Source organism: Myotis myotis, unplaced genomic scaffold (assembly GCF_014108235.1).
Source record: "Myotis myotis isolate mMyoMyo1 unplaced genomic scaffold, mMyoMyo1.p scaffold_m19_p_20, whole genome shotgun sequence".
Lineage (NCBI taxonomy): Eukaryota > Metazoa > Chordata > Mammalia > Chiroptera > Vespertilionidae > Myotis > Myotis myotis.
The window spans coordinates 18,836,881-18,855,112 of record NW_023416325.1 but is presented as its reverse complement, the minus strand read 5'-3'; the positions used below and the strand labels follow the sequence as shown (position 1 = coordinate 18,855,112).

The following is an 18,232-nucleotide window of genomic DNA, read 5'->3' as shown; positions in this document are numbered from 1 at the left end:
GGCATTTCATAATCAGTGGTTAGCTACTTATGTAGCTCAAAATTAAGCAATCAGCACCGATTATAGAGTCACTTGGCGGAGAGCAAACCTGTAATTCTTTTTTACTCTGAAGCCAACAGAGCCTGAACCCACAAAGCTTGTCAGTAGATAAGATAAAAAATAGGCAGTTTTGAATTTACTTGCTTGATCTAAGCATAAGGAAGAGCTTGACTGCTTGCAATTCTGTTCTCTAAAGACACTGTAAAAATAGTTCTAATTTAAAAAATATATCATTCTAACATGATGGCCAGTGTAATATATTTGGCTTCAATTCACATTGCTATAAAATGTAGGTATTATAAAAGTGTCACTTTATTTTTGTACACACATACACACACACATGAATTGTGCCTACTTGAACTTAAAAATAATCAAGAAATCAACAGTAGTCTTGAACTTTTAATGTAGTCTTTTATCTTGAGTAAGAAATAGCTATAAAACTATTGCTGTGTGCTTGTTTGATAATAGGAGTCATTTACTGACAAATATTTAACTGCCACTACTTACTAGGCACTGGGAATAAAATAGAGAAGAAAAGATACTAAAATCTTAGTTGTTGTGGACTTTAATTTTTAGTAGGGGGTAGGGGAGATGGTAAAGAAATAAACACATAAAATCAAGTATGTCAGATGTTGCTTAGTGTCATGGAGAAAAATGAAGCAAGGTGGCATTTGAGCAGAGACCTGAAGAAGATATGGGGAAAACCATGTGGATGGATAACTTTCAGAAGAGCATATCAGAAAGAGAGAACAGCAGATGCAAAGGCCCTTGAGGTGGAGAGTGCTTGTTGACCTGATGGTGGACTATGTCGAGTGGAGTGAGTGTGGGGAAGAGGATGGCTGAAGTTGGGGTAGGATATACGGGAGTCAGTTCACAAAGGGTGTTAAAGACAGAACTTTTCTCTGAGTTGGGAAGCATTGAAGGGTTCTGAGCAAAGGGATGAGGTGACGTAACTTTTTTAAAGGCTCATCCTAGCTACTGTGTGGAGGGTAGACTGTGTTGGGAGTGGGAAGGAGTGGGGAAGGCCCAGAACCAGGGAAGCTGTTGTTATAGTGATCCAGGAAAACTCTGGTGGTGGTGGGAGTGGTGAGGATGGTAAGAACTGGTCATATTGTAGATAGTATTTTGAAGGTAAGAGCTGGCAAACTTGGATGTGTGGTATGTGAGATTGCAAGTATAAGGCAAAAATTTGAATATGTTTATAGAAATTGCCATACTTTCTGATAGTGCTCAGTTATTATAGAAATAATTTGAAAAATCTAGATTCGAAGGAATAGTTACATTTTCAGTTCCTTTTGCACATTTTATATTTGAGATTATTTGTGTAACTCCCCTTATGTGTCAGATTTTTACATATGAGTATACAAAATCAAGTTCAGGATTATAATGCAATGTACTGCTACTGCCACCTAATGTTTATAACCATTCATTTATATAATTACAATAACTAGTTATGCATAGCTTTAATATTGGTTTGAAACAGTGTTAACAGGTTAATTAAAGCTTATTTAATTGCCTTCATATTAGGTTTCTGGTATGGATATTTAATATGGTAATTGAATTGTCTAGAAATAAGGTTGTAGATTGAAGATTACTTTTACTGGTATCTTGATCTCTGTATTGAATTCAGTTCAACAAATATTTATTTATTGTGCTCAGTCCCTTCATCTCTCTGCCTTTATGGTTATGTTCTAATGGGTATGGGACAGGTTTTAAAAAAGTAAGCAAATAATGAAATACTTAGTAGTTGAAGATAATAAACAGGACAACAGATGCAGACCCCGTGGATATGAAATTTAAAGTCGAACAGAAAGGTGAACATTTAAAAAGTAATTTGATTAAAATGTGATGACTATCATTTTAGCCCCCTTTTTCTTTGCTGCATATGAATAACAGTAGTTAAAAACTATTCAAAATAAGTTAAAATGTAGGAATAGTGTTAGTAATGTGATAGTTTCCAAGTCAGTACTGAGTTGGATCTCTGCTATTGCAAGACATTTAACTTTAGCGATGGTCACTTGTTATTGAGGATTATGGTTTCAGACCATTTTTAATAATTATCTGCTCTTCTGTGTTCTTTTTTTTTTTTTTTTTTTGTGGTTAGACATGACTGTGATGGCTTGCTATCTCAAACATGTCCTTCTCCACTTCCAAGATAGCAATATTTATGAGGGATGAAATGATTTTTGTTTACATGCACATATAGCTTTAAGACTTCCTCATTTGTTAATGTGAAACTAGAGCTCTGAAGATGATGCTAAAAGAAATAAGAGCATCGTTAATAAATTCTGAAGATGGTTGTAACAGATACTTAATGAATGTTTAATGTGTCCCAGGAAATGTTCTGGGTACTGGGGATGTAGTCTTCAAACAAAGCAGGCAAATCATTGCCTTCATTAAGCTTACATTCTAGTGGGGGAAGGAGTGAGGAGAGATAGACAAATATGTAGTAAGTCAGATGGTGGTAAGCGCTTGGAGGAAAATAAAGTAGGATGAGGATAGAGCATGCTGGAAAATAGGAGCGAGATTGCTTTTTATTTTATGCAGGGTTTTTTTATGGTATTTTTGTTCTTAGCTGAGTTATAAAAATTGTTTTAAAGGTCCTGTCTGCTTTGAAACTGGAACAATTCACACCCATCTATTCATCTAGTAAATACTCAGCAAGCATATCATTTTGTGCTAAGTACTGTATGAAATAAAAGAAATAAAAGACATGTCTTTACCCTTAAGGAGCCTTAAGTCAGATTGGGAAGATACTAAGCAAAATAACATTTTAATGGTAATTGTAGAAGAGTCATTTATCATTTTTTTAAAAATCTTTTTTCTTGGAAAAAAGTAAGCATAACAAAACATTTTAGCTTTGACTTCAAATGACAAACTATTTCACTTATAAACTGGGACCCTCTTGGTGGGATTATAATACTGACCTCTGAAAAGCAAGGTTTTCTATGGAGATTGTGATATCCTTCTTCGGGGGGGTCGGGGGGGGGGGAAGAATCTGCATTATGATGCATTACATTATTTCCTGCTCACTATAATTTGGAAAACCTACCAAGTTATTATTAATCTTTATTGAGTCACTGTTTGCTTTATCTTTTAGTTTACATAATCACTAAGATATTGGGCACTACATAAAGCCCCCTTTCTTCAAAGTTTGAAATATTGGCATAAAGTTTGAGAAACATGCTTTATAATGCTCTTGATTCAAAAGGCCTTTGGTTAACAGTGTGAAGGCTTGGCATATCATTGCATTTTCTGGGGGTTTTGTTTGTTTGTTTGTTGTTTTTTTTAAATGAAAACCCAGTGTCTCATCTACAGTCCATCCTTTTCTGGATCCCTTTGTTACAACTAAGCTGGTAATCATTGTGGATTCAGAGAATACAGAAATATTCTTCAGTGATGTTATGGTTTTGTGGTGTCCTCCATAAACCAAATGTGTTAATTGCTCTGAATTTCAGCATTTTCTTTTCAAATAGGCACTTAAATGTGGTTTGATTTGAAAACACAAGCACTTTTTATTTTAGATACTAAAAAAAATCCCAAGGCAGAGATTTTGGTTATCTTAAAATACCTTGAACTGTAATGTCTCAGAACTACATTGATTAAAAAAAAAACCCAAACAGAATTTTTAAAAAAATGCTACAGAATAAAACTTTCACACCTTTCAATTCCAGTTTGTAACCTTTGCTTACAATTATCTGGTAGATCACAGTATGGCAGATTTTTTTTTTAAGGTATTATGACTTGACCAAGGTTTAGATACGTGTTAATTGAGCTTCCCCAGATTTATTCTGATGGCCACAAACAGAATATCTGGTATGGAAAGACAGTAACGTAATTCACCACCCACCTCACTGAGACATAAAACTCTAGGGCTAGGTGGAACCAGTAACAAGATGCTGCAGCTTTGGGAGCATTCCAGCTTAGCCTCTGCTTCTCTTGCAGAATAGGCATTGAGAGAGAATTCCAGGGACCACCCAAGAGGTCTTTGGTTCTTTCACTTTATAGTCTTTTCCCTTCCAGCCTTCCATGTTATTATCCCATTCTCTATCCTGTTCTCTAGTCTGTATCCCTAACATCATCAACAAACTCTGATATGTGTATATAAAATAATCCCTTGAAAACCATGGAAATTATCATTGCTTCTTATGACTAAGCTGTAAATACCTATAGAATGGGGACTATGTTTTATAAAATTTATTTTGTGGAGTAATTAAACCTTTTAAGATTTTAACTACTATAAAATTTAAATGGCTTATTTTTTCTTTATGTCAGTGTAAAAATATGGCAACTTATATTAAGCTCTTACTATTTTTCAAGGTATAATACTATATTCTTTAGATAAAGAAGAGCTATATAAATTAGATTGTTCTTATTCTCAAAAAAATGTAATCTCGATGGAGTCAGAATAGCATTGGGTGCAGTGTGTTGTTTCCTCAATCTTCAACATATATAGTCTCTCTGTATAAACAGGGAATATGCTAATTAGCCGAACATCACAGCCCACCGCTCAGGAGGAGCTGCCCCACCCCAGCGGCCATGGGGAGGCTGGGCTGGGGCGGCCAGAGTGGAGACACAGCACACAGGAGCGCCTGCCCCCGCCCCAGTGGACACAATGCAGCAGCCGGTGCTACATGGGTCCCGGCCCCTCGCCGAGTGCCACCTCATGCGATTTCAATCGCGCACTGAGCCTCTAAGTAAGAATATACTTGGGAAGCTTGTCAGTAAATTTTCAATCCCATCTCCTTCACATTTTAATGTAATTTGGCGTGCCTGAGAATTTCTGTGGAACTTTTATACTCCCTGTGATTCTTGAGTTTTCAAAGGCCCATGCTTTCATTAACACAAGTATTATAAAAAATACCAGTTTTTTTAAATATCTAGCTCATTTGTTTGCTTTTTGGCCTTGAAAAATTACATAAAACCTGTTACCTCAATTTCTGTATCTCTAAAATAGAGATTGTTAGGGAGAGTGCATTTTGTACTTGGAACTTTAATCATCAGTAGGTAAATGATAGCTGCTGCCATTGTCACCATCACACCACCATCACCATTGTCATCTCATCACCAGCCATCTTGGTGACAAGAACACACAAAATAGCTAACAATGTCTGCCAGCTTGCCTAGAAATGGTAGAGACAATATCTGGCAGTATAAGAGATTTTCAAAGGAATCCGGGCTCAAATGGTTTGGGGTATTCATTTACAGAGATGGCACTCAAATTAGATTTTAAAGAGTGAAAAAGATTTCCACAACTAAAGACAAAATTGGAAGGTGAAGACTATGCCGTAAAATACAGAATTGTTTCAAAATAACTTACTTTTGGTTAGTTACCTCAGTTATATTCTGTTTACGCTAATTTAAAGTAATTGACATAGGTCAGTTGGTATCTTAAGTTTACTAAGAAAAACAAAATGTTGATAAAAATGTACGTATAATGTGTTAAAATTGTATGATGTGAAAGTCACCAATTTATATTCACCATTGTTAATGAAAACATTTTATTATATAAACACTAGAGGCCCAGTGCACGAATTCATGCATGGGTGGGGTCCCACTGGCCCACCCCAATGGGGCCATCTGGGGGAAGGGGCCATGGGTGGTTGACCGGCTGTCCCTGCCCCAGATTGGGGTGTGGGGACCAATCGGGGGGCAGGGCCAGCCAGGGAGCGGGGGGCCGACCAGGCCCAGATCAGGCTGGTTGGCTGCCAGAGTGCACATCATTGCAACCGGCCATTCTGGTTGTTCTGTTTGTTCCGCCGTTCTGATCGCTGGGCTTTTATATATACTAGTATAGATAGATTTTAGAGACTTGGACACTACTAATTTGGAATAAATGCCTTATGCTTATAGCATAAATAATTATAAAACAAGCAATTTTGTAGGTGAAATATAACTGTCAAAATGATATAAGCAATAAAAATGCAGATTTACAACATAGTATTTTATGCTACCTGATATTTACTTGAATGAAACTTTCTGCTCATAGCAAGAATTTGGTCCTGTCTGCTTTGAAACAGATTTGTTTAATTTTTCCCTGCCTGCTCTACTGGATGGTGTGATGACTCAGTTCTTTCACCATTTTCTCCTGTTTGAACTGCTGTAAAACTTTCTTTCACACAGCTTACTATAGCGTCATTTGGCCCTCATTTGATGGGAATTTATCATGTAAACTAGTATATACTAAGTCTGTGGGGGAAACACACTGAAATTTGCAGTGGCTTTCAGTTTTAAGGTCATTCTGATGAACCCAAATTATCTTTAATTTTAAAAGAATACTTACTTTTGTGAAGATACAGGATGCAAGTGTTTTGGATAGCTTAAGGATTTTCTAGAGACCCAGTTTGAGGAACACTGAGTCTTTGCACTGATAGAAAGGAACCATAGCATTTAGTTCTGTTTCCTCATTTAACATCAAGAAACACACAGCAGCCAAAGGGATCTTTGAAAAACTGCCCTACTTAAAGCATTACAGAGGCTTTCTTATACCGTGAAAATAATTTCTAAGTGACTCATCAAGGCATACAAAACTCCGCATCATCTGGTTTTAGCCATCTGATCGACTTATACCTCCAAGTCCCTTCCTGCTTTAAGGACTGTATTTGCTCTTCTCCCTTTTTGGTCAGCTTTTCTCTCATGTCCTCCTGAGCCTGGCTGTTTGATAGCATTAGGTCTCAGAACAAATGCTACCTCCTTGTAGTGTCTTCCTGTTATCACCCGCTATGCAACAAGCCACCCCACACTTGGTGGCATAAATGACAACCATTTTTTTTTTTTTAATGTTTACTGATATTGTTTGTCTCTGCACCATGATTTCTGAAACCTCAGCTGGGGGAACTAGAACAATTGAATGGTTGAGTACTAGACTCATCTGGCGGCTTCTTTACTAATCTGTCTGACTTCAGGGCTCAGATGGCCCTAGGGCTGGGCTCAGCTGGGAGTGCTGAGTGGAGTCCCGGTAAGTAGCCTTTCTATGTTGTCTGGGCTTCCTTTCAGCATAGAGGCCTCAGGGTAGTCAGACTCAATACATCAGGACTTCTAGAGCAGGTGTACCAGTGAACAAAGTAGAAGCTGCATGATTGTATTTTATCTCTGTTAGAGATTACATGACTTCACTTTCACCCTACTTACTGGATGAAACAGTCACAAATCCTAGCCTCAAGGGGGAGATACAGATGCTCCTCTCAATGGGAGGAGTGCCGAAAAATTTAGAGTCTTGTTTTAAAACTGTCATATCATGTTATATAAAATAACATCATAATTCTGCCTCCATTGACCTTCAAGCAATAGTTTTATTGACTTCATAGCATTTACCATGGATTGGAATAATTTTATAAAATAAAATTGTTTTTTATCTGCCCCTCAATTGAAATGCAAGTTTTATGAAAATAGGGATCTTTTCCCTTCACTGCTAAATTTTTAGCTCTAGAGTAGTGCCTAGCTCATTATAGAGACGCAGTAAATACTTGCAGGATGAATAAATACTATGTGAATTAAAGCCACATATCCAGTTTGTATTAGTAGTAGCCTTTCTGTTATATTTCTCATAAAATTTCCTGTATTGATATGTATGTTATAAATTATAAATTATTTCATTTCACTGAATCTCTATATATCTTTGTTTATGTTGTACTTAGTAATGAAATCATGTAACTTTAAAATTCAGTCTTTTTTATTGTAATATACCACTTCTAACTTAATGGTTTATCACCCAAAGATGAATCATTCTGATTGTTTTATAGCAAAATTAGTGTGAAGTATTATAATGGTTTTGTTTTGTGAATGAGGTACTGAGTCTCTTCTATCTGGGACAATGGTGGTACTGGATGAGTTCCTTAGTTGCAAAAAAAACCCAGCTTTTTTATCATGCCCATAGACTTGGGAGGCGGGGTCAGAACTTCAGGCACAGCAGCAAGAGGGACTACCAGTTTGTGCTCCAGGAGTCTAGGGGATCCTCTGGAAAGACTCCACACCTGGGAGGGACTCTGTGGCTAGGCCTGATCTCCTCGGGAGCTGGTTGTTTTACTCCCATAGCTGGTCATTGTTGATGCTGGCTGTTGGCTGGGACCTCAGCTGAGACAGTTGGCCAGAACAACCACAGGGGGCCTCTCCGGCTCAGTGGTTGGATTCTAAAAATGAGTCTTCCAAGAGGCAGGATGTGGAGACTGACAGTATCTGGAGCTTTGACACCGTCACTTTGGCCAAATTTTGTTTGTTGAGGCAGTTCCAAAGAGCCACCTGGATTCAGGGGAGGGGACATAGACCTACCACTTGAGAGGAGACTGACGATATCACAATGTAAAAAGATCATTTAAGATAGGAGATGTTGTGACAGCCGTCTATGGAAAGTAGGCTCTGTCCGTCTCCAAAACAGCGCCTGCGCCACTGGTAGGCAGAGGTGAGTCACGTGGGCCTGCCATCTCCTTCCATCTGCCCATCAACTCCCTCAAGTGCCTCCGCGAGGAGATACACAAGGCCTGCTAGTGACCGGCACATACAAGATCACCGGCCAATCTGGGGGCACCCACCTCAAGATCACAGATCTGTTGGCCATATTCTTTACTCCAAGGAGGATGCAACCAAGGGGAAATTTGCCTTTACCACTGTAGATTATGACATGTTCGAAGTGTGTTTTGAGAGCAAGGGAACAGGGCGGTTACCTGACCAACTCGTGATCCTAGACATGAAGCATGGAGTGGAGGCGAAAAATTAGGAAGAGATTGCAAAAGTTGAGAAGCTCAAACCTTTAGAGATGAGGCTACGATGCCTAGAAGACGTATCAGAATCTATCGTTAATGATTTTGCCTACATGAAAAAGCAAGAGGAGGAGATGCGCGATACCAGTGAAGCAACAAACACTCGGGTCCTATACTTCAGCATCTTTTCAATGTTCTGTGTCATTGGACTAGCCACTTGGCAGGTCTTCTACCATCGCACTTCAAGGGCAAGAGGTTGATTGAGTAATAAGGCCTGCTCTCCTCCCACCTTTATCTCAGCCTACAGAACATCACTGGGGCGTGCTTGGCCTAAGCCATCCTATCAACAGCACCATGAAGGCACGTTGGAACTTTCTTGCCAGAACTGATGTCTCTTGGTGTGGGAGGACATGGGTTACCACCTACACCCAACAAGTCTTTGAGGGACTTCTTTTTAGCTTGATAGGATTTGGACTGGTTTGCAACAATAGGACTATTATTAGAATCATCTGTGACAAAAAAATAGGGGTTACCTAGATAATGCCAAAGTCAGCATTTATACTGGGTTTCCTCATGTGATTTGTTTGAACCATGATTTCTTTTCTTTTCCCACTTGCTCACCAGTTTGGACTTCCACTCTAGTTCCTTTACCAAGATTTGAATGACCGTGTGGAACTTGTTTCATTCTCATTGTCCTCTTTGGATTTCTGTGTGAAAACACCCTTAACTTTATCTTAACCGTTAGCCGAAATGTTTAGGTAGCTTCTGGAGGTATCCTTCCTTAATTTTATATCTTGTAAAAGGGTGATGGATGTTAACACCTCATAGAAGTGAGCTTTGAACTACAGATAACTCTTCTTAAAAATGTTTATTTTAGAGATTTAAAACATTTGTGCTCAAAAAAAAAAAAGGAAAAAAAAAAGACTGTGTCAAACTGGTGAGCTGTAATGTTGAGAGCCTGTCTGTATCCAGAGGCCTCAAATTAGTCACTGTGATCCTGGAGCCTGTTAAGGCCAGTTTTTTGTTGTTGTTGTTGTTTGTTTGTTTTAAAGTAGAGTTGTAGTATCAACTTGATCTATAGCTATGCTGGTTCTAGCTCTTCTCCACACATAGGAAGTCCCAGATTGTTAGGAGCTTGTATTTCTTTTTTTCTCTTTTAAATTTTTATTTAAAATGAGAGAGGAGTCGGGGAGGGAAGAAGAGAGAGAGAGACAGAGACAGAGAGACAGAGACATCAATTTGTTGGTGCACATATTTATACATTCACTGGTTGATTCTTTCATGTGCCCTGACCCTGATGGGGGATAGAATCCACAATCTTGGCGTATCGGGATGACGCTTTACCTGAGTGCCTGGCCAGGGCATCCTATTTATACTCTTATTTAGATTGAGCCTTTGCATTAAAAGTCCTACAGGCAGGAGGAGAGGGGGAGGCTTAGATTTGGATTCCAGTTGAGGCAGTGCTTACAGAAAGGGTGAGTGTTGCAGGGTAAAGTGCTATGTTTTATGGATGCACCTTGGGAATTTGGAAACAGGCTGCTCATGTAGTAAAATAGAGAAGTGTGGGAAGAAGAAGAAGAAAAACTGTAGGACCTACCAGAAGTCAGATCTAGTTTTGTTCAGTTGTGATTCCTCTACTAGTTGGAAATTTTGCTCCTTCACTTATGTTCCTTCTATCAAATTACCAAGGATTTGTCTGTTTATGCCTTTATCACTATTAGTAAACCAGATTTACTCATGGTTGTCCAGAATCTCTAGTTCTTATTTTTCCTAATTAGAGAATTGGTACTATGCAGCAGGTAATGTTGAATTCATTTCCCCCAGTTAGTGTCCTCCCCCACCTTCTCACCCACCTTGTAGCTCAGGATTGGCAAGTAGTGAAATTGTAAAAGGAGCAAGCAGAAAGAAATGAGCATAAAGAGAACCTCATTTCCATGTATAAATAGCATACTTAATTTGATTATAAGACATTTACTCCAAGTGTTAATATTGTGTAGTATCCTAAAACAGTATTTTAAAAGAGATTTTGTGCTTTAGAGTAAGAGAATAGCATTACATTAGAGTTGTTGCAAAAATGACAAACTAATCCTCTTCTCAATCACTTGAGTAAATTTGGCAGGTTCCAGAGATGTGCAAGTAAAATAATATGGCCATACTTAACTTGGTGCTGATATTTCTAAAATGTGATTGCATTGGGATTTTGAATGTATACACATGCACACACACTTATATGTATATGCATAAATATGAAGATTTTAAAGAAAAAACAGAACCTAAAACCCGGAGTTTTATCTCTAAGCATCTACTAAAATTGACAATTCAGTAAATCAGTGTCCAGCATAATGCAGTTTATTTGATGAGGATTATTGAAGGAAGTATCAGTATAATATGTACATAGTATTGTAGCAAAACTGTGATTTTTTTTCCTGTTTTGCAGAAAGAATTAAACACACTTATGTTAGTGGAAGCTGCCTTTCTAATTCTGAATCTTAAAATTTTTTTATTGATTGAATTTTTTTTTTAGAGAAAGAAGCATTGATTTTTTGTTCCACTTGTTGATGCATTCATTGGTTGATTCTTGTATGTGTCCTTGCAATCTTGGCATATCAGGATGGATGATGCTCTAATCAACTGAGCTACCTGGCCAGAGCCCTCTAATTCTGAATTTTTAGATAACCTTTTCTCTTTTTAGTAATATGTGCTTCACTGGTCCACACTCTATAGAAAGTGTCTTATTATTTTGTGTATAATTTCCATAAGTAACCACTCCCTTTACTTAGACTCTTTCTGTCCCCTCCAAAATAAACATTAGAATTGGAGGCATACAGTTCTAGATTATCTTTTCCAATGGTTCACAACAGGGGCTATAAGAGGGGAATGGAGAATAAGGAGGATTTTGTCCCCCTCGGGACATTTGGCAGTGTTTGGATACATTGTTGGTTGTCACTACTCAGGGTAGGGTGCTGCTGGCATCTAATGGGTAGGCCAGAGATGCTGCTGAATATCCTGTAATACACAAATCACTCCCTTACAACAAAGAATTCTTTTGCTCAAAGAATTCTTTTGCCCAACTTGTAAGACCTGAAAATCAAGCCCACAATTGATACTTTTCCTATGTACCTGAATATTTCTAGTTAAACTGGTGATGAAACTCTAATAAGACCTTTGAGCAGTATATATTTTTCATGTGTTTTAAGTGAAAAATGCCACTTTAAACATATTTGTCCTTTTCCTGTTCTTCTATTCAGTTCTTAGTTTGCCCAGTTTTGTCTTTTTTTTTTTTCTTTTTTTCTTTTTTTACAGTGGCATAGATACTTGCAGAGAGCTTACGTTGTACAATAATCCACATGTTCAACACCCACAGAATTGTCAAAGGACTGCGTGCAGCTACTTACTGAATGCCAGGATTGCCTCCATTGTCTATTGTAGGACTTCTGTAGTCACTAAATTATCAGTCCCCATACAGTACATCACAGGAAGTTGGCAGATACAATGATCCATCTGTTATCACACCCATCAAGTGTATTGGCTCAGAGGGAAACGCTGCAGATTGGAGCTCAGTGTGTGAGAGAAGTAGTAAGATTCCAAGATGCTTATCATTCTTCCCAGAAAGTCCTTTCTGGCCTTTTGATGAGATTTACTTGCTCATTTCTAAAACTGGCTTTCAGTTTAGCTATCATTACATTTTTATTAATATTTTCAGAAAAACTAGACATATTATCAAAGATACTTATTTTTCTGAGAATGAGGTTTCAGAATATCATTTCCCCACCTCGCAGGATATTCTTGGTCAGATTGTCATAGAAATGAGCAGTGGAAAATTGAAACTGCACAATCTGGGGAGTTTTATTTTTAAAATAGTTCTTAACCAGAACTATAGTGAAACAAGTATAAAACATTTTTATGTTATTCCAGTGTGGCAAAGACTTTTTAGTTTTTTCCCCTCAAACTTGAACAGTGTGATCAGCTTCAAAGAAGGAGGCTATGATTTTCATAGTTTATAAGAAATGCCTAGGTAGTTGCTTGTGAGTTTAAGAAACCCACTTGTTTCCTGGAAAGTCTGAGATAATTAATGATACCAAGATCGCTTATAGTCTCTGAGATCTTTCAGACAAAAGCATTGATGCTGTGCTCAATGGTGCTTTGAAGTTTTGGCGACTACCCTGGAGGTAAATGGGCAACTGCTGATGCTTCCTATCTTGTGAATAGTCTTATTTATACAGGGCTTCCCTTGGCAAGGCATAATGTCTGGTTTGGGGAGGCAAAAATCCACTTCCAAATTACTCTCTGTGTATTATATGTCTTTGACTTAATTTAAGTTCACCTTCAAAAGGGCAAAATAGTTAGAGAGAAAAAATTAAACAGGACAGTGTATGACTAATTAAAAGTTAGAAGGGGCCTTGCTTTTTTCCAGACTGAAGATACAAAATGAATATGAATAGTGAATAGTTGCTTAATCAATTCAAAAGAGCCATTGTTTCTTTTTCTTCTCTATTAACCTTAATTTTTAAGCATTGCAGATGAAAATTGGATTTTTAGTAATTTAGTACAGAGTATATATAATATTTCTGTTATTCCCAATTAGATAAAATATATCTTTTAAATTGCCTCTCAAATTAAGAATTTATCACTGATCATATATCTAAGTTATACTTGATTTAAAAATAAATTTGTTGTAAAAATTTTTGAGAGTCACAAAAATTGGGTGTCCATGAATAGGCCAGAGATTCTAAAATATTTTTCTGCAAAATGTTTTTTTTTGCATGTTTTGCTCTGCCTTCCTCAACCCCTAAAGACAAATAATAGGTTCCTGGGCCTTTGTAGATGTGGCTTCAGATAATTACATAGAGACTTTGGCTAACTGTACCTAATAGAATGGAACAAATAACACATTTACTATATCTTATTATTTGTTTATTCACATTATATAATGTAAAATGGGAATTTAACCACTTAATGTTAGCCCATAATTATGTAACTTTATTTTGTTATTCCAAATTTGATGAACATGACTAATAGTCATTAAAAACTAGAGGACATTATGGATTTAAAGCAATGAAAAGGCCTCATCAGTAATAACAACAACATGCTATAGAGTTTATAACTAGAACAGTTATACTAGGTAAGATAAAGAGTTAATTCTGTTTTTAAATGTTTATTGGGGTGGAAGTTTTATAATTTAGAATTGTCTGATTTTAACACACAAAACTCATAGGCTCACTTTATGACAGTAACTGCTTTAAATTGTGATAGTTTATTGTCATTATTGTAAGGCATTTTAATTTAATACATTTTTCTTGATCTTTCCCTCAAGAATTTTCCTCATTAGTCATTCTAATCTTGCTAATTATCATAGGTTCAAATAAGATCTTATTTTCATGACATCTTTCATCCGTACTTGTTTCTACAGAAATGTTTTTGTGCTTTAATTATGACCCTATTTGGTTTCCATGGAAACAATATCAAATCACAACTCTGAGAATGTGTACAGCTTTCCTTACATTATCAGTACGGAAAAACTTATGTCTTTTATAGAAGTGTATATTTTGCATAGTGTCAGAATTCTTAGACTCATACTATACCATGCTACTATGTGCTGTATAAATCTTTTGTCTTAAAAGTTTAACATTAAATTGTCTTTACATGGTAGGTTGCCTTTTGCTCCACTTTGAATGTTCTCCCTTGTGGAAGGCTCTCTGCAGTATAGTAAGCACACAAGTATTGCCATTCTCCTCCTGCATCTGGAGGTGGCATTTTTCAGTGTGGGTGAAAAGACAAGTAGTAAACAAGTACTTTCATATGGTCCTATGCTCCAAAGCAATTGATAAGAGAGTAAGTGACTGGGAAAGGGCTACTTTAGTTAGGGAAAGCCTCTGGGAGGTCATGACATTTGGATTGAGACTTGAGAATAATCCAGCCAGATGCAGGGAAACAAGGGCAAAAGCCTTGAGCTCACTTTGTTGGAGAAACAGAAATAAGGCCAATGCTGCTGAAACTGTGTGTGTGTGTGTGTGTGTGTGTGTGTGTGTGTATTTCAAATCAGGTTGTGTCTGTATAAATAACTGATCTTCGATCTTCATTTCCCAAAGTATTTAGAGTTTTCAAAATTGAATTGTGTTAATGCAGAGGAATCTAGTAGTTTTGAAACACACCTATATTAACTAAAAATGTTGGCATTGTTGGAATATTTAGGTCATTTATAAGTTTCTGGCTTTGATTTGGAACTGCTTAGCTTGTTAAACGTTTTGGATAAAGACAACTTTTTTTCCTGGAAATGTTTCAATTTAAAGTATTGAGAATTATTTATTGCTTTTCAATAAATTGTTTAAAAAAACAAAACAAACAAGCAAATTATTTTTGAAGACTTGAAGGGAGAATTAGACATTCTGGCTTTAAAAAGTAAAGAATAATAAATTTGTGATTCTTCTAAGTACCAGATTAATATAATAGAAACTCATGCGTCAACCAAGTAGTTATTTATTACTAAGAATTAATTTCAGTTAAATTTTTAATAACTATTTTTTTAATGACATGTTTGATATTGATTTTTCATACAGACAGCGGGGAAAGCTTATAGAAGTAATTTTTGATTAGTTTTGGGGAGTCATGCTTTTTATACAGTACAAAAGACCAAAATAAGAGAGGAAGACCTGGGCACTTTTAGAGTAGAAAGTATAGATGTTATCCTCTGTAATAAGACTTGTTACTTTAATTTAAATGATCAAATTTTAAACTTGTGTAATTCTAATGTAGTGTGGTGCATGTCTATTTTCTCCTCAAAGCACACTGTGTTTGGTTGAATGCACGTGAGAGCTCACTGGTGTACCTGTAGACATATGAAAGCTAGGTTGTAGGTTTTCTAATTTCTAACCTGGTGTGGTAGCACAGGTCAGAAAACTCTAACACCCAACAGCTAAAACTTGCCCAAGCATTTTTCTGTTTATTAACTCTTGTTCCCTCTACATAACCATATTTTAAAAAAGCTATTTGAGGTCTCAGAGTTTGTGAGCCAGACCTAACCTTTTTCTATTATTTGTTTATACTTGGTCCTTTACTAATTTAATAGAATTTCACATGTGCAAATTGTTTTGCTAGTTTTGTAGCACATTCTTAGTATAAAATACAATAATGTTATATAGAAAGCTTTAAAAAAGAGACTAACCATTTTAAAAAATGTTTAACTATACAGAATCTGCTAACCTTTCAAAAATACTTTCAGTTATTTTGGTTTAACTATAATCTTTCAATTCCTGGAATATCCTATATAATAAAAGCCTAATATGCTAAGTGTCTGACTGTTTGACCAGTTGCTATGACGTGCAGTGATTACCAGGGGGAAGATGCTCTGACCAGTAGGTTAGCTTGCTGCTGGGGTTTGGCCAATAGGGACTGGGCGAGATGGGCCAGACACACCCTGGAGCCCTCCCACAATCCCTCCCTGGGCCCAATAGTGCACCAGTGGAGTCCCTCAACCTGGCCTTCACTCTCTCACAATTCAGGACCCCATGGAGGATGTCAGAGAGCCAGTTTTGGCCCCATACCTGCAGTCCAGGCCTAGGGACCCCACTGGTGCACAGACCCATGCACCGGGCCTCTGGTGTGTGTGTGTGTGTGTGTGTGTGTGTGTGTGTGTGTGTGTATACACACATTTTTTTCCTGTTGACTACCAAACTCACCATAAACAACCACCAATCCTCTATAATAAAACCCTAATATGCAAATAAATCAAATGGCGGAATGACTGGTCGCTATGATGCGCACTGACCACCAGGGGCAGACGCTCAATGCAGGAGCTGTCCCCCGTAGGTCAGTGTGTTCCCACAAGGGGAGCACCACTCAGCCAGAAGCCGGTCTCACGACTGGTGAGCGCAGCAGTGGTGGCAGGAGCCTTTCCCGCCTTCGCAGCAGCGCTAAGGACCCCTGGGAGGATGTCAACCTGCAGACATTCTCCAAGGGGTCCCAGACTGCGAGAGGGGGCAGGCTGGGCTGAGGGGGGTACACCCCCCCCCCCCGCCCAAGTGCCCGAAAGTCATGCATCAGGCCTCTAGTAACACATATGGATGAAGCCACAAAAGACTGCAGCTGCATGGGTGTGTGGAGAAGTGGTTTACTTTTCAGAACCCCGTAAGAAAATTAACTCTACATGTTGTCAATATAATGTGGCTTGTGCTTCTCCCTTCCTGCGCGCCCTCCCCCCTCCGCCCCCCCCCCCCCAAGTTGAAGTTAGAGCTTTTATATTTACAAATGAAACCTTTGCTAGGTGCAGTGATTGATGGAAGTTGGGTTAAATGATAGACTGATATAAAATAATTGTACATCCTGTTTTTAATCAAAATTACATTTTTTTACTGTTGTATTTAAGATAGAAAGTGGGTCTTTTGAACTAGCATTTTATGTAAAGGGAAAGAAATTTTGTTGGAAAGGTAGATAACGGAAAAAGTGGAGAGGACAAATTATTTTTTAGTTCAAGTAAGATAATAGAAAAAGAGAAGGGGATTGAATTTGTAGTCCCATGGAGAAAGAAGTGGTAGGCCATCAAAAATTATAGTTAAAATTAAGATAAAAGCATTCTGTAATTTTTACCTCCAAAGAATTGGATATATAGAATGAGATTGCTTAATAAGGATCTAGTCTATTTGCCATAGATAGTCTAGCTTAAATGCAGGCTGAGGTACCCATTAGGTCTCAAGGACATGGCACTGAGCCTCGTCTAGAGAAACCTTTGTGTACAAAATCTTCATAGTAGTCATCTTTCTCTCGCTTGCAGATATTATTTTTGCTACATTTGCTATTCTAACCTGCAGTTAAAAAATAATTACTGTGTCAGTATGACTGGCAGCTCCTATAGGAAAAATATGTTGTCTCTTAATCAAAGGTGATTACAGTTTTTTCCTGTCTATAAATGCGCTTGTTGTGTAACGAGAATGCATTAGTCTCAGACTGATGTACGAAATGAAAGGCAGCAAGAAGCAGCACCATTGTTACCACTCCAGGCGTGTCTAATGAATCGTGTTTCCATGTTCTCCCGGTCACGCCGTAGAGTGCCCTCAGCCAGGGCTAAGCCTCCTGTAAAATGGTCTTTTAGGTTATTGTAGCAAGAACAGAAATGCTGGATGAGTGGGGCCGGGGAGAGAATACCAACAAGACAGCTGCATTTCAAACAGTTACAGCTGCAAGGATTACTCACTATAATAGCAGTGACAGACAACTGTTTGAGCTTAGTGTAAAAGGCAATTTGTGGGCTTGCCCTGTCAGAATTTTAGTAGCAATCTGGGGACGTGTGTGTATGTGCCACACACACATGTGCACACGTGTGTATATTTCAAATCAGGTTGTGTATGAAGAGTGGAAAGGTAATATTTTTTATTTTTACTGCTCAATTGTGTCAGTGTTGAAATCAATAGTGAGTTATCCTGATGAAAGTCATTGTCTTAGAGGAAATTTAGAAAATGTTTATTTTGTAGTATTGATGGACTTAAGTATAACTGTTCTAACTG

The 18,232-nt window shown here is 37.6% G+C and overlaps 1 protein-coding gene and 1 pseudogene across 10 annotated transcripts in view; both read left to right on the top strand.

The window, feature by feature from the left end:
• The window catches only part of MED13L (mediator complex subunit 13L), a 278,051-nt gene that overhangs the window by 115,835 nt on the left and 143,984 nt on the right, over positions 1-18,232 (top strand). The gene's annotated exons all lie outside the window — the stretch shown is intronic.
• On the top strand, positions 845-9,657 carry LOC118678557 (annotated as a pseudogene).